The following is a 13784-nucleotide window of genomic DNA, read 5'->3' on the forward strand; positions in this document are numbered from 1 at the left end:
AATCAAGACCATCGGTGTGGATGAGGACTATGCTCTAAAGGACTTTGCCATCACCAAGCTGAGCCATCACAGAATAGTTGCTGAAACAACTGCTCTTTTTAAGATGCACCCTCCTTGCTGTCAAGGCAGACTTGAAAGCACAGCTACCCTCAGCTCATGTCCCAGGTGGAACCACTCAGAGGTTACCACCAGCCATGCCTTGAACTCCACAGGGCTGACAAGAAAGCCTTGACAGGAGCCTCCTCCAGTGTGCTTTAAGAACATGAAACAGTATTTCCCCCTGCTGTTGTTGGAGACGAGTACCTGCCTCAAGAAGAGAAGAGACTGAACAAACCCCTCCCCTCCTCAGCAAATCAGATTGTGCAACTTATGCATGCTGAACCCATCACACTGTTATTTTAAACTACAACATTCCTTATTCATCCTAGTGTAGTAATAGTAGTAGTAGTAGAAGTACTATTATATGTAAGCAAATGCAAATATGTTTCAAACACGTTTCTCTGTTTCTGCAAGTCAAATATCAGGTTGAGAGGGAAATATATGTCCATGTTCATGGTTGGTTTCTGCAGCACCTCAGCAACACATCCTGTTGATACCTGCAAGCAGGTTATGGTTAAGAGTTTTTGGCGGTGTGTCGAAGAAAAAGGCATGACCAGCCACAGCTCTCGCCTCTCAGCTCATCGCTGCTAAGGGCTTCGCTCTGTTTTGTTTCCAACACAAAGGAAAGGAAGTCACACTAGATGCTTTGGGCTTGTTGCATTTACTGCAAATCTACACTGGCGGTTATAAAACATGCAGCCTGAAACAAACAGATGCATCATCAACAAGGTGGGCTCAAGAGGGGGTCTGGTGATATAGCAATAGACATGTAAAACACAAGGATATGGTTTACTACGTCTTAGTAAGGATTTATTTAGAAACTTTTCTTACTCACATTGTTCTGAAATCTTTAAAACATCAATGAAGATTCTTAACAAGGCTGTCATACAATAAATTCATACTCTTAATTGGCCAGAATCTTGATTAGATTCAACCAGAGGAGATAAAGCTGTGGCCTACCAGTATTTAAAAGCATCCACGGTTAATGGTTGCTAATGATAATTAATTGATGTAATTGCAGATTTTCCTGCAGTCTTTTAATCAATTTTTAATCCATATTTAACCCCTCTGGTAAAGCTTTATCTTACAACCTGTCGACGTGTGCGATTCTTATTATTATATTCATGTGTATTGTTACTACTACTCTCTTTTGAAGTCAATGAGATTTGGGCGTTAGCTTTTACATGAACAACGTGCCCAAAAATGTGCACTACATCAACTGTAGAGATTATAGATCTTATAGTATATAGATGTTATCATTGTGCAGTTCTACAGCTACAACCATTGCAGTATAATTTCAAAGACTTCAGACAATACCACAACTACTAACACAACTAGTCCTACTACCTCACTACGACTGCACTTACTAATGTGATGTGGTCAGGACGTCATCTGAACATACATGTGCTCTATAGGGCGGGTCACAAACTGTTTCTTTGTACGTTGAAAACAATCAAGATCTCCAAAGAATGATGTCATAATTTAATGATGAAAGATGGCAGTAGCATTGGCGATCAAGAATTGAAGCTCTCTGATTGTTTGTTTGGACACAGCAAATGGACGATACGCATTCAACACCTTCATTGATCATGTTAGCCCAGCCTCGGGAACCATCCAGATATAAACTGGCCCGCCAATAATTATTGACTGGGCAGTTACCGCAGCCTGACGTTGTTTAAAAAAACTCCATCAGGTTGGTTTAACCCCGCCACATATACCGCTGTGAAAACAAACTAAACTGTAGCCTCCCAATTTACGAACACAAAGTAATGTTCTCCTGGTGGGGTGGGGGGTCCAAGTGTGTTAGGCTGCTGTATTACTCGCCCCAACTACCATAACTGTTATTATAACCATACAGTGCTTTTTAATATGATTCATGATGGTGGGTGATGTAAACACTTGGCGGCATGTGAACATATTTGAAAAGGGAAGATTGGCCATAAACAGGTAGTGCTATTTAGATATTACAAGTAGATAGAAGTAGAACAAGTTTGTCAATATAGATGGAATACATACAAAAAATATATAAACTACAAATATGAACTAGAAAAAACATTATATCATTGGCTTACTTCAGTTTGCCTCTTTAAGTTCCCAGCCAATCACCGTGGATCTGTGATTGTATAAATGTTGGTCTTTACAGTCAAAATCTTTCACTTCAGAGAGAAAGGGGGGCTAGTTTAGCACCATACCATGACAACGTTTGCATTATGTTTTGCTATTACAATTCAGAGCACAGCATGTACGTACTTATTCTATTCACATTAAAATTGCTCTCTTTTTCATTAAATAAAAATATTTTAGTGTTTGTTAAATAAATATTATTCAATCTTTTTTGTTTGTTTCTCTTGCTTTTTAGTTCTGATTCAGACCCAAGAGGTTCCTCGATTGGTCTTTTTGAAAACAGCAAACCTCGGAGATACTGTCACTCTGGCATTGTGGTTTTTACGATGAATCTATATTTTATTTTAAAAATATTGGTTTAAAGCAATTCTCTTGGAATCATCCCCAAGTGGTTGCTAACAAAATTGATGAAAAAATAATTACCCATCCTTGAATTCAAGAATCACAGTTGGAGTGGGAACTGACTATAATCTGATAATCAGGGATATTAAAAAAAAGGATGAAGCAATTTTTTTCTGTAACCAAGTAGACTAATATTTGGAAAATCCTGCAAATTTTTGGCCGTCAAAGGTAACATATTAGTTTCAACATTTTGCTGGTCTTGGTAATAAGCAAAAATATATTTTAAGCAATTTGATTAAGCAGCAGTTGATTAATTTGATGATAAATCTTGTTTTTAATCGTGGCAGATGTCAATGACCAGAGGTTTGTCTCCTAGACTGTGGTCCAACAGCCTGTGTCAGCATCAGCTCAGCTGGGAGACCCTGAGCTCTCCAGTGCTCTATTACCTCCCAGAGGACAGACCACAGTAACCAGTGCCAAGGGAACCCCGTGTGTAATGGTTTCAGATCAGGACCAATCTCACCCTGCTGCCATTTACATGAATGGAAACAGGAGTGGTGAATGGTCAGAATAGTTCTGGGCCTCCGTCTGCTCACAAGAGCTGTGTCTACACTCTCCCCAAGAACAATGTAGACTCCTCTGATGCTGGGACCTACTACTGTAACTTTATTTAACCAAAAGGTAACAGGGTTTGAATTATAGCAGAAATTCAAACAGTATTACAAAAGGGTTAGGGTTAGGTTTTTCTCCTCATCATACATTTCTCCTCATCATACATTTAGGGAAACGAATGAAACTTGCTTTCGATGTTTGTAATATGTGATAAAAACAATGTGAATGCCATGTTTTTAGTGTTCAGTTTGGATTGAAATTAAATGTGATCTCCACTTAGTTTCCTGTGTTGTGCAGCAGCCTCGCTGCTCTCAGTGTCTTTAAGTTCCAGCCAATCACTGATGATCTAGGATATCAAAACGCCTGTGTTATAAGGGCAAATCTTTCAATTGAGTCAGTACAGCACTAGTAGAGCACCGAAACGCAACAATGTCGGCAAGAGTTTTTGCTATTACAATTCTTATGGGGTTATGTAAGTAAAATTCCTCTAAAAATGTTACGTCCAAATTGTTTGACTTTGTTATTTCTGCAGTATACTGTGTTTTTTGTTAAAAATACAAAATTGAAACCAATTGGAAAGAATAATTTAGACCAGCGATTCATTTGAGCTTTTTCTTCAATGGGATGAATTGTTTGTGTCTATTTTTTCAGCGATGATTGACACCAAAGAGGGTCCTCATATCGTCTCTTTGAAAACAGCAATACTTGGAGAAGATGTTACTTTACATTGTGGAGTTAGAAAGGAAAGATTTATTGTATGGTACAAGCAATCGATTGGATATGTTCCCCAAAAGGTTGCTTTAATAGTGGAAGAATATAGTGAGTTTAGCCCCCTTTCGATTCAATTTTCACTGCAGCAAAACCAGACATGGATCTGAACATTAGATCTGTGAGTAAAGAAGATGAAGCAAACTATTTCTGCCAAGATCATTATTCAAAGAATTGGAGTGGGTTATTTTTGTCTGTCAAAGGTAAGATATCCTTTTCTACTTGTTTTCTATATTATCATCTGAAAGTAGCCCAATATATATTTTTTCTCAGTTTTGATGATGATTATATTATTTCAATGTTCAGATCCCAATGACCAGAGGTTTGTCTCCCAGACTGTGGTCCAACAGCCTGTGTCTGCATCAGCTCAGCTGGGAGACCCTGTGGCTCTCCAGTGCTCTATTACCTCCCAGAGGACGGACCACAGTAACCAGTGCCAAGGGGAACCCAGTGTGTACTGGTTCAGATCTGGATCATCTCAGCCTGCTGCCATTTACATGAATGGAAACAGGAGTGGTGAATGTCAGATAGTTCTGGGCCTCCGTCTGCTCCACAGAGTTGTGTCTACACTCTCCCCAAGAACAATGTAGACTCCTCTGATGCTGGGACTTACTACTGTGCCCTGGCAGCATGTGGGGAAGTTGTGTTTGGAAGTGGAACTAAGCTGGACGTGTTGCAAAATGGAACTAACAAAACAGGTGAATATATAATTATTTATGTAAGGGATAATGTATAGAACGCCGGTCATTATCGTAAAATAAGCCCCGACAGGGCGAACAGGACACCGACGCGCAGCGGAGGTGTCTTGCTTCGCCATGAAGGGGCTTATTTTACGATAATGACCGGCAAAGTTCTATACATTATCCCGCTTATTACACGGCTACTTCCCAAAACGAAACAATTTATTTACAATGTATTTGTTACCAGCATTCATAGTGTTGATCAGCAGAGAAATAGTCCGCCCAAGACGTTGACGTCGTCGCTTAGCAACCGACAGCACATTGACAAGTTACCGGACTACGTGCGGAGTGATACCAAAGGCAAAAAGTCCTTTTGTTTACCTTGACAGCGGTCATTATTCATCCGTTGCCAATGAATTATGTAAGGAATAATCACCGAGAGGCCGGGCAATCAACAGATTGATATGCCCGGCTCGTGGACGGCTTACGGGCGGTAACCTTCCGCGAGCCGGGCATATCAAACTGTTCATTGCCCTGCCTTGAGGTGATGATTCCGTTTATTCTACTTCGCGCCGGCCAACATAATAAAACAATTCATATACTTTAATAATTAGCCTTTTTCTTATTCGTATTGCATGCTTATTAAATGTATGCTCTGTTTAAGTTCATCTCCCTCGAAAAGTAGTTCCCTTTAGAACTACGGTGAATAACGTTAGCTCAACTGTAGGTAACGCGTTTCTATAGCAACCACACAAGGTTGCAACTGATCACTAGTTTAACAACGTAGTTGTTACATTCGTATCAAGTCAGCTTTAATGACGATCGATCAAACATGCACTCCTTGGTTTATTTTTACAACGGACCTCATGTTTGAAATGTATGTGATAGAAAACGATACAAGCGGCGTATTGATCTACTGTGCTCAGTCAGCAGCAAGTAGAACCGACAAGTCAGCGGGCAATATGCCGGATTAATGCACCCCTCCCAGCCAATCAGAATCGAGCATTCTTAAATGAAGTAGAATAACAAAAAATAATTCACCGCCGGAAGTTGTGAAGTGCCCATGCAAGTGAACGGAACGTTGAAAAGACCCATGTAATAAATATATATAATTCCTACTTTATGTGGGGAAGTTGTACTGACACCTTGTTGATTCCAGGACCCAATCTGGTTCCAGCAATCGTGGTGCTTGGAAAACTGTTGGCTTGCTGTCTGGTTGTGATCATAATCCTCCTTCTCACCAGAAATAGAAAGCAAGTTTGTGAGCATTGCAAAGGTCTGTACCTTCTCAAGAATGGATTTTGTGGAACATTTGATTTCATAGGAAGGTCTTAGTTTAGGAATAACAGTAGTTATAGTTTGGCACACATCTTAATTTCTGTTTTTATGATTAACTTTTATAATAGGGTTACATCAATTCTGCATGAACTACTCAATCTTAAAAGTGAATCTTATTCTTCTTGTTCTCAGGAACACTGGGTGCTTCCCACTCTGTCCCACACGACTCAGTGATTCAGGAACCACAGGTACAGCTGTTTCAACATGTTGCATTCAGTTGATTAACTTTGATGGAGTTACATAGTACTATAAATCAAGAGATCCATTTTAAATGCATAGTTAATTTATCCTATACATTTGTCAACTAGCAGAACTATTGTGTTAAGTGCCGTGGAAATCTAATCGACATTACAACCAGCTAGGGCTTGCGGCTCATGTTGGATGGGTACTTTCATACTAATCCATGTTAAAAGTGACAGTATTTGACATTTTGTGCATATTTGTTTCTACTTATAAGAAAAAAAAGGTTTGACCGAAAAACAACCCAATGAAAAACTATCTGTTTAAGTTCATTTCTATTGAGAAACACTAGTTTTCGAGCCGTGTTTCATGGATGTCACCTCATTGGTATCAAGAAATATAAATATGTTCTAATTACATGGATGTGCAACTTCTATAGGTATGATGGGGGTCAAAAATAATCAATCTAATTTTCTCTCTATCTAACCACCTTCCTGGATGAGTTTTTTCTATCGGGTCAAATGAACGGGTTTAGTGTTGGCTTTGGTCACAAAACATTCTCGGCCCACACCCGTAGGCAGAATTAAAGAGAGGACAGAAATTACAAAGGGGCCACAAACATTTTTTACTTGCTGATAACACAGGAGGGATAATAATCTGTAGTTATCTGTAGTAGACACAATGTATTTTCTACCCCACACGGCTGCTACTGAACCGCTGTAAAAACACAGATAATTCCCGACCAAGCTGACTTTCCTCAAGAGTGCCGTAATATGCTGTGTTTTTTTTTCTTTGAAAGTAAAAGTAAACGGTCAAATTGACCCTAACTTTCTTTTTCGAAGTCCAATCAAAATTGTTTTCTTTCAGCTGGTGAAATGTCTAACTTTGATGTGCCATGTGTGCAGTAGAGTTGTGTGAATGAAGCGCTCTGTAACCACAATTAGGGTGAGAATACAGATGGGGCAGATTGTGTGATAGGAGTAATGGATAAAAAACTAAGGGGGCACAATCTTATAACTAAGCACCCTTTTGCCCCGTGTGGCTGTCTAGGCCCCAGTATAGGATGAGACGCCTTTACACCCGTATGATTGTAGGTTTGACCTTCACTCTAGAAGAAGTGCTCCTTACGGCTGTGAATCCTCTCAGATGTTTGTTAGTAATGCACAGTTCTCTGTTGTAGGACGAGAAAACTGATTCCTTGAACTACGCAGCATTGGAGTTCTCTGGCAGGAAAACCAGAGGAAGGAAGAAGAACAACGAGAAGACTCAGGAGAGTCTGTATTCTGCTGTGAGAGAAACCTGCCACTGAAAACCATCGACCTAGTCGTAATATAGTTTGAATTCCTCAATATTGTAACGTGGATGTGCAGTATATTTCCAAAGGTGATAAAAGTAGAAGTTTAAAATACGATGAGAGAAGCTAAGGTAAATACTAAGATTAGGACAATGCTCGAGTAGCACTGAACCATAACGAGAGAGATGATAGGAAGCAACACTTAAAGCGCTATTTTTCATTAGCTTGTATTAACCAGCCCAACGCCGGTGGGCTAAGCCCCTGATGCTCATGAAACCTAAAAACTAGGCATGCGCTAAAATGCGCTAATCGGACGGCAATTTTTTTCATAATGCTTAACCTAAATAAACACAAATACGCCAGTTATTAACTTTAAATAGCTACCTGACTGCTGTGCTGCTTATCCCCAAACATCTACAGTTCCATTCAGGTTATGTCAGAGTAAAATAAATACAAGTGAGACAGACCTTACACATATATACATATATATTCTGGTTATGCTTTTAAACTGTTTATTCTCTTGCCAGAAGGACTATCTAGAAGGACTAGGCTACTTTATTTTGAGAAGTCCCTGGAATCCCGTTGTTTCTTTCTACATAACTAACTAGCATAAGTGACCATAATAATTGTATCACTTCTAGACTGAATTTAATTAATGCATTCCATAGATAGTATATATATTTTTCCTTACCCAAAAATTATATTCAGGGCTAATTAAATAATGTCTGGGGCTTAAGCCCCGAATAAAACAGCCTAGTGACGCCACTGGTATTAACTGCCACTTAACGCTGGTCATTATAAAGGCTTGAGTTCATGAAGCTGCACAGAGCACATTCATATCTCTCCACCTGATTGTAGCTGGGGTTCATTTGGTTCTAGCATAATGTGTGTGCTTGCCAAAGGTTTTTGTGTCGCTGTAAATGTTCATGTGTTTCATTCATTTTCATAAGTTATTTGCTATTCTAAAATGTTGTTAATAAAGGAATTGAATGAATTGATGACTACGATCTTCTATTGTATGCCTGATGTCCTGCAGCGATGAATCTATCCACTGGTGTGGGTGCATTTCTGTGGAGTTGATGCATGAATTGGACACCAGTTGGTAGCCTACTGCATGTAGGCTACCCTTTTTTCAATAATAGGGTAGGGAAATAAGGGTAGTGCATGTACCGTTTGTAGAACATAGGCTAATATGGACTGTTTTAGTCATCTACACTTTGAGCTGGAAATTAGAGGCAAAGTTCAAATCACACTTTGAAGTGAATAGATTACATGTGAACAACCTTGAAACAGTCTCTGTTCTTTTGAGTCAAAGGAACATAGGAGGCACTACTTGCATAGTGCGGGTTTAGGTATTGTGACGCCCGTCCGTTCTGTGTCCTGTGACCTCTCTCTCTCTCTGATCGGCTCTGGCTAGACGCGTTTTGAGGGCTGGTTGCAGCGGATCGCAATGCCTTTTTGCGTTATGCATTACACGTGTCATGGCGACGTGCATGACTCTTAACGTTACCTTTTCTTTTGAGACTTGTCAATAAATAGAGATTCTAGGCTACAACTGACGGTACCCGACGGTGTGTGTTCAACGCGTATGTTCAACAATCAAATATCTCAAACTATTACATATAAAAACTGCTGAAATTGGGCAGTTGGCGATCCATTGACCTCCATTATTTTCCAACTGATTGTATGGCAGCTTCCATACCACATATTACAAAGTTTAGCAAATAAACTGTAGAAAATGCACCAAAAAAAATAAAACTCGGTCTGAGTATGTGCGTGGAGGGCGAAACAAATAACTCTCCCTTAAGCCCAGTTCAGAGAAAAGGTTGGGGATGAAAAATGGTTTGAGACCGTTGCAGACAAAGTGTGAACTGGTTGGTTGCCGAGTGTCTTAAGCCGTTGCATGGCGTCAGAGATTTAGTAACTAGCCCGAGCAACGATACATCTTTTTAAAGGGGCGATTTACAACGATGTCACAAGTGGACATTTCCCTCCGTTTATTAATTGTTTCTCAGCATTTGCCAAACAGCGGAGCATTAACGTTCATTTGGATGTGCTTTTGCATCACAAGATTCCAAATTTGATCTGAACTGGGTTTAAGCTTTACCTCCTCTGGGGAATCAGGTCATCTCCAGTCTACCAGTTGCTACGGAGAAAAAGAGAAATAGACTGGACCCCTCTGTCTTTAAAGGTCCAGTTTGATTTAAGATGGGATCTGGTATTTGAATAATTACATTATAAAAACCTATCTATCTGATCTAATGAAATGCAACAAGCATCTATGAACCCAAGTCATAATCCTTGTATTTCCAAGCGTACTTGGCCGATAAAGCCTGATTCTGAAAAAGCTAATAAAAGATACATACCTACATACTTATTTCCTCTTGTTATTTTTTTTTCCACTGTGGTGGAAACCGAGAGCATCGCCCCAAGCTGGGGCTGAGCTGAGGGGCGAGGACTGTGGCTACATGCGTCTGTTTAACACGCACAACCAGCGCTCTGAAACATCCATCGACCTGCTCAAGGTCAACAGGACGTGCTGCTGCGGTTATTCAGTAACCAAGCATGAAATGCACGCATTTCCTATCACTGACCGAACCTGAAAGGGGATTTTTCTGTGAAGAGTGATTTTTTTATGGGTACTGGGTGAACTAAATTATATGGCCACATGTTATGTACAAAATACAATAACTGTACACAATTTATATAAAAAAATTGTTTTATGAAGTAAGACACTGTTTGTAAAAACAACATCACATTGATCCAACATTGTCCCCATTGTTGACGCCTTTGTTGTGTTTCGTCCTGTTTGGCCAGGTACCTGCCAGAGGTGACGGGAGGACGAGACAGCTGATCGGTGAGCTGTCCCCCATTCACCAACCCCAGATCACCACACCCTCCTCCCCCACCTCAGCAGGAGCCCAGGCGTTCCCTCTCCTGCCTACCTCTGAGACCTCCTCCCTCCCCCCCCCCCCCCGTCACCTCTCTCCATCCTGGAGAAGGACGTCAACAGACTCTTCAAGAGGCAGAAACCCGCAAGGCAGCTGGACCGGACTCTGTCTCCCCTCCACCCTCAAGCACTGTGCAGATCAGCTGTCTCCAGTATTTACAGAAATTTTTAACACCTCGCTGGAGACATGCCATGTACACGACTGTTTTAAATCTTCCACCATCATCCCCATCCCCAAAAAAACATAGAATAGAACTCAAAGACTACAGACCAGTCGCCTTGACCTCTGTGGTCATGAAATCCTTTGAGCGACTTGTCTTGTCCATCACGGACCCTCTCCTGGACCCCATGCAGTTCACCTACAGAGCCAACAGGTCTGTGGACGATGCTGTAAACCTTGCCCTCCACTTCATCCTCCAGCACCTGGACTCAGCAGGGACCTACGCCAGGATCCTGTTTGTGGATTACAGCTCTGCCTTCAACACCATCATCCCCACTTTGCTACAGGACAACTTCTCCCAGCTGCATGTGCCCGACTCCACCTGCCGGCGGATCACTGACTTCCTGTCTGACAGGAAGCAGCATGAGAAGCTGGGGAAGCACGTCTCCAACAGCCTGACCATCAGCACCGGATCCCCTCAGGGCTGCGTTCTTTCTCCCCTGCTCTTCTCCCTGTACACCAACAGCTGCACCTCCAGTCACCAGTCGGTCAAGCTCCTGAAGTTTGCAGATGACACCACGCTCGTCGGGCTCATCTCTGGTGGAGATGAGTCTGCCTAAAGGTGGGAGATTGACCACCTGGTGACTTGGTGTGGCCTAAACAACCTAGAGCTCAATGCTCTAAAGACAGTGGAGATGGTTGTGGACTTCAGGAGGAACGCAGCTCCACCCTCACCCCATCACCTTGTGTGACTCCCCAGCCAGCACCGCAGAGTCCTTCCGCTTCCTGGGCACAGTCATCAGCCAGGACCTCAAGTGGCAGCAGAACGTCAGCTGCATCACCAAAAAGGCACAGCAGAGGATGTACTTCCTGCGGCAGCTGAAAAAGTTCAACCTGCCAAAGGCCATGATGGTGCACTTCTACACCTCCATCATAGAGTCCATCCTTACCTCCTCCATCACCATCTGGTACGCTGCTGCTACCATCAAAGACAGGAGCAGACTGCAGCGTATCATCCGATATGCTGAAAAGTTGATCGGCTGCAACCTGCCACATATACAAATTCCTAGTATATGTGTAAACGTTTTTGGCAATAAACCTTTTCTGATTCTGATTTCCGATTCTGATTCTGAGGCTGGCCGCCAACAAACTGAGACCAGCGCAGGCTGGACAGGACACTGACTTCATGGACAGTAAGGACTTTCACAGATGAGCTTCCTAAGGATTCCGGTTTAAATGGCAAAGCTGACAAACTGAAATCATTCATCTTGTTTTATTTAAACCACCATTTGTTGATAGGATTACACACTTCATGATTACTTGCTGTCTGTTGCTGTCCACAATATTGCAGGTGAGGAAGGCAGTGGATCCGTGGGAGGAGTGATGGGAGGTACAATGATGATTGGCCAGGCTATTGGCCTAACTCCCCGCCTTACAACCAACCCTCGCAACTCCTCCTCCAACCCTGCCAACATCTCTCGTGTGCGAAGCGGCTCAATGTGGATTGGAATGAGAATAGTGGCTCACGTTCTCCACACTACCTCTATAGTCTTTGATGGTCTCTGTTTCCCCCTTGTGGAGATAACCGGTTATTGCATATTTCAGCACATTGGTCAAGGGTCTCATGGGATGCCGATTGCCAGTTTGTCACACCAGCCAATGCATGAAACTAGCTTAATTTTGTAGGGGAAAGCAACCCTAACCCTAAACCCTAACTCAGTGAAAAAAAATGATTAAATTCTGCCAAATAGATATTTTAGTAACAATTAACAAATATTAACAAAGGGTTAGGTAATGACTAGTTTGCTATTTATTATGGGACCTTATTATAAAGTGTTACCGAATAGGTCTATATATATATGCATTCATGTCAAACAAAAATCTAGCAACAACGTGCTAGATTTCTGCAAAAATACAATAGACCACAGACTAAATTACGTACACAGTGATATCCATCCGCAGTTGGGGATCTCTAACCTGTCCTGAGATTATATCAAGTCACACCAGTACGATTATTGATGGGTGTGTTGAGCTTTTCTGTAATGGTGAACAACTTTGGTAAAATGTTAGAAATAAATCTGTTTTTATAACACCTGATTTATGAAGGATTTTTTTAATCCAATTCTGAAGGCTCCCGCTAAACGTTATGAGGATGTCATTATTATCGTATGCCATGACTTTACATTACATGAGAACCAGTCTGAAAATCAAAATGGCACAGTAACCCGAGATGCTTGTGACAATCAGACTTTAACTGTGTTTGTGGCCTCTACATTGTATAAGGAGTCTTTCAGATCAGTGTCTTTCAACTGGTGGGTTGCGACCCAAAAGTGGGTCGCGGACTTGATCTGAATGGGTCGCGGAATGTGTGGCGCAATTTAGTGCCCATGGTAAAATGTGGGTCCCAAGGCCCGACCAGTTGAGAACCACTGCTTTAGATTCCACTCTGTAGCCTGCCGCCATTCTCTCTAGACATTCCATTATGGTGAATGATTAGCACAACCTTTTGCATTAAAATGAGCATTGGAGCTTCATTCAAGAAAATATGAGGAAAAGTTGTTGGCCAGTGTCTTCATATTTGTTCTGAGAAGGTGGCTCATGTTGTTTTTTATATAAATGAGCTTGGATGCTCTTCAATGGGTAAACATCACGAAAAGTAATTCCTCCTGAAGCAGCAGTTCTTTAAAATGAGGTTTGTCAGTAGCACTTGCAGCAAGTCAAGAGCGAGTTGCTATTTGTTTGTAATGTGCGGTGGACTGAAGTGGTGTCGTTTATTCTCAAAATTGAAAGCCCACGGTAAAAAACGTTATGGCAGTGCCGGGAGATTGAAAGAAAAATAGTCTAGCCGATGCATTTAAATCTGCGCCAGCTAACGTTAGTAGTAGTAATGTCCCTGCAAAAGCACTAGGTGGCGCCAGAGTTGTGTCTTATGACTGAATGAACTCGAAACCAAATTATTTTAAAGGTCCCATGACATGCTATTTTATGTATTCTTTAATATAGGTATTAGTGGGCAACTAACACAGTATTCAAAGACGTTCCTGAAATTCAGCCGTGGTGCAGAGTTACAGCCACTCCGAGCCAGTCGCACATTGAGCTTCCCCCAAATGCGCTGTTTCGGTGGGCGTGTCAAGGAGGAGGGTGGGGGTGTGGCCCTGAGCAGCTTGCAGCCAGGGACGGTACCATGCGCTCTGTTTACAGTGGATGTATCGCAATGGCGAGGCGCACACAGCCTTT

The 13784-nt window shown here is 41.7% G+C and overlaps 1 pseudogene; it reads left to right on the plus strand.

The window, feature by feature from the left end:
* Positions 1 to 4013: 4013 nt before the first annotated feature.
* On the plus strand, positions 4014 to 7798 carry LOC115552680 (uncharacterized; annotated as a pseudogene).
* The last annotated feature ends 5986 nt before the right edge of the window (positions 7799 to 13784 follow it).

This window comes from Gadus morhua, chromosome 10 (genome assembly GCF_902167405.1).
Source record: "Gadus morhua chromosome 10, gadMor3.0, whole genome shotgun sequence".
Taxonomy (NCBI): domain Eukaryota; kingdom Metazoa; phylum Chordata; class Actinopteri; order Gadiformes; family Gadidae; genus Gadus; species Gadus morhua.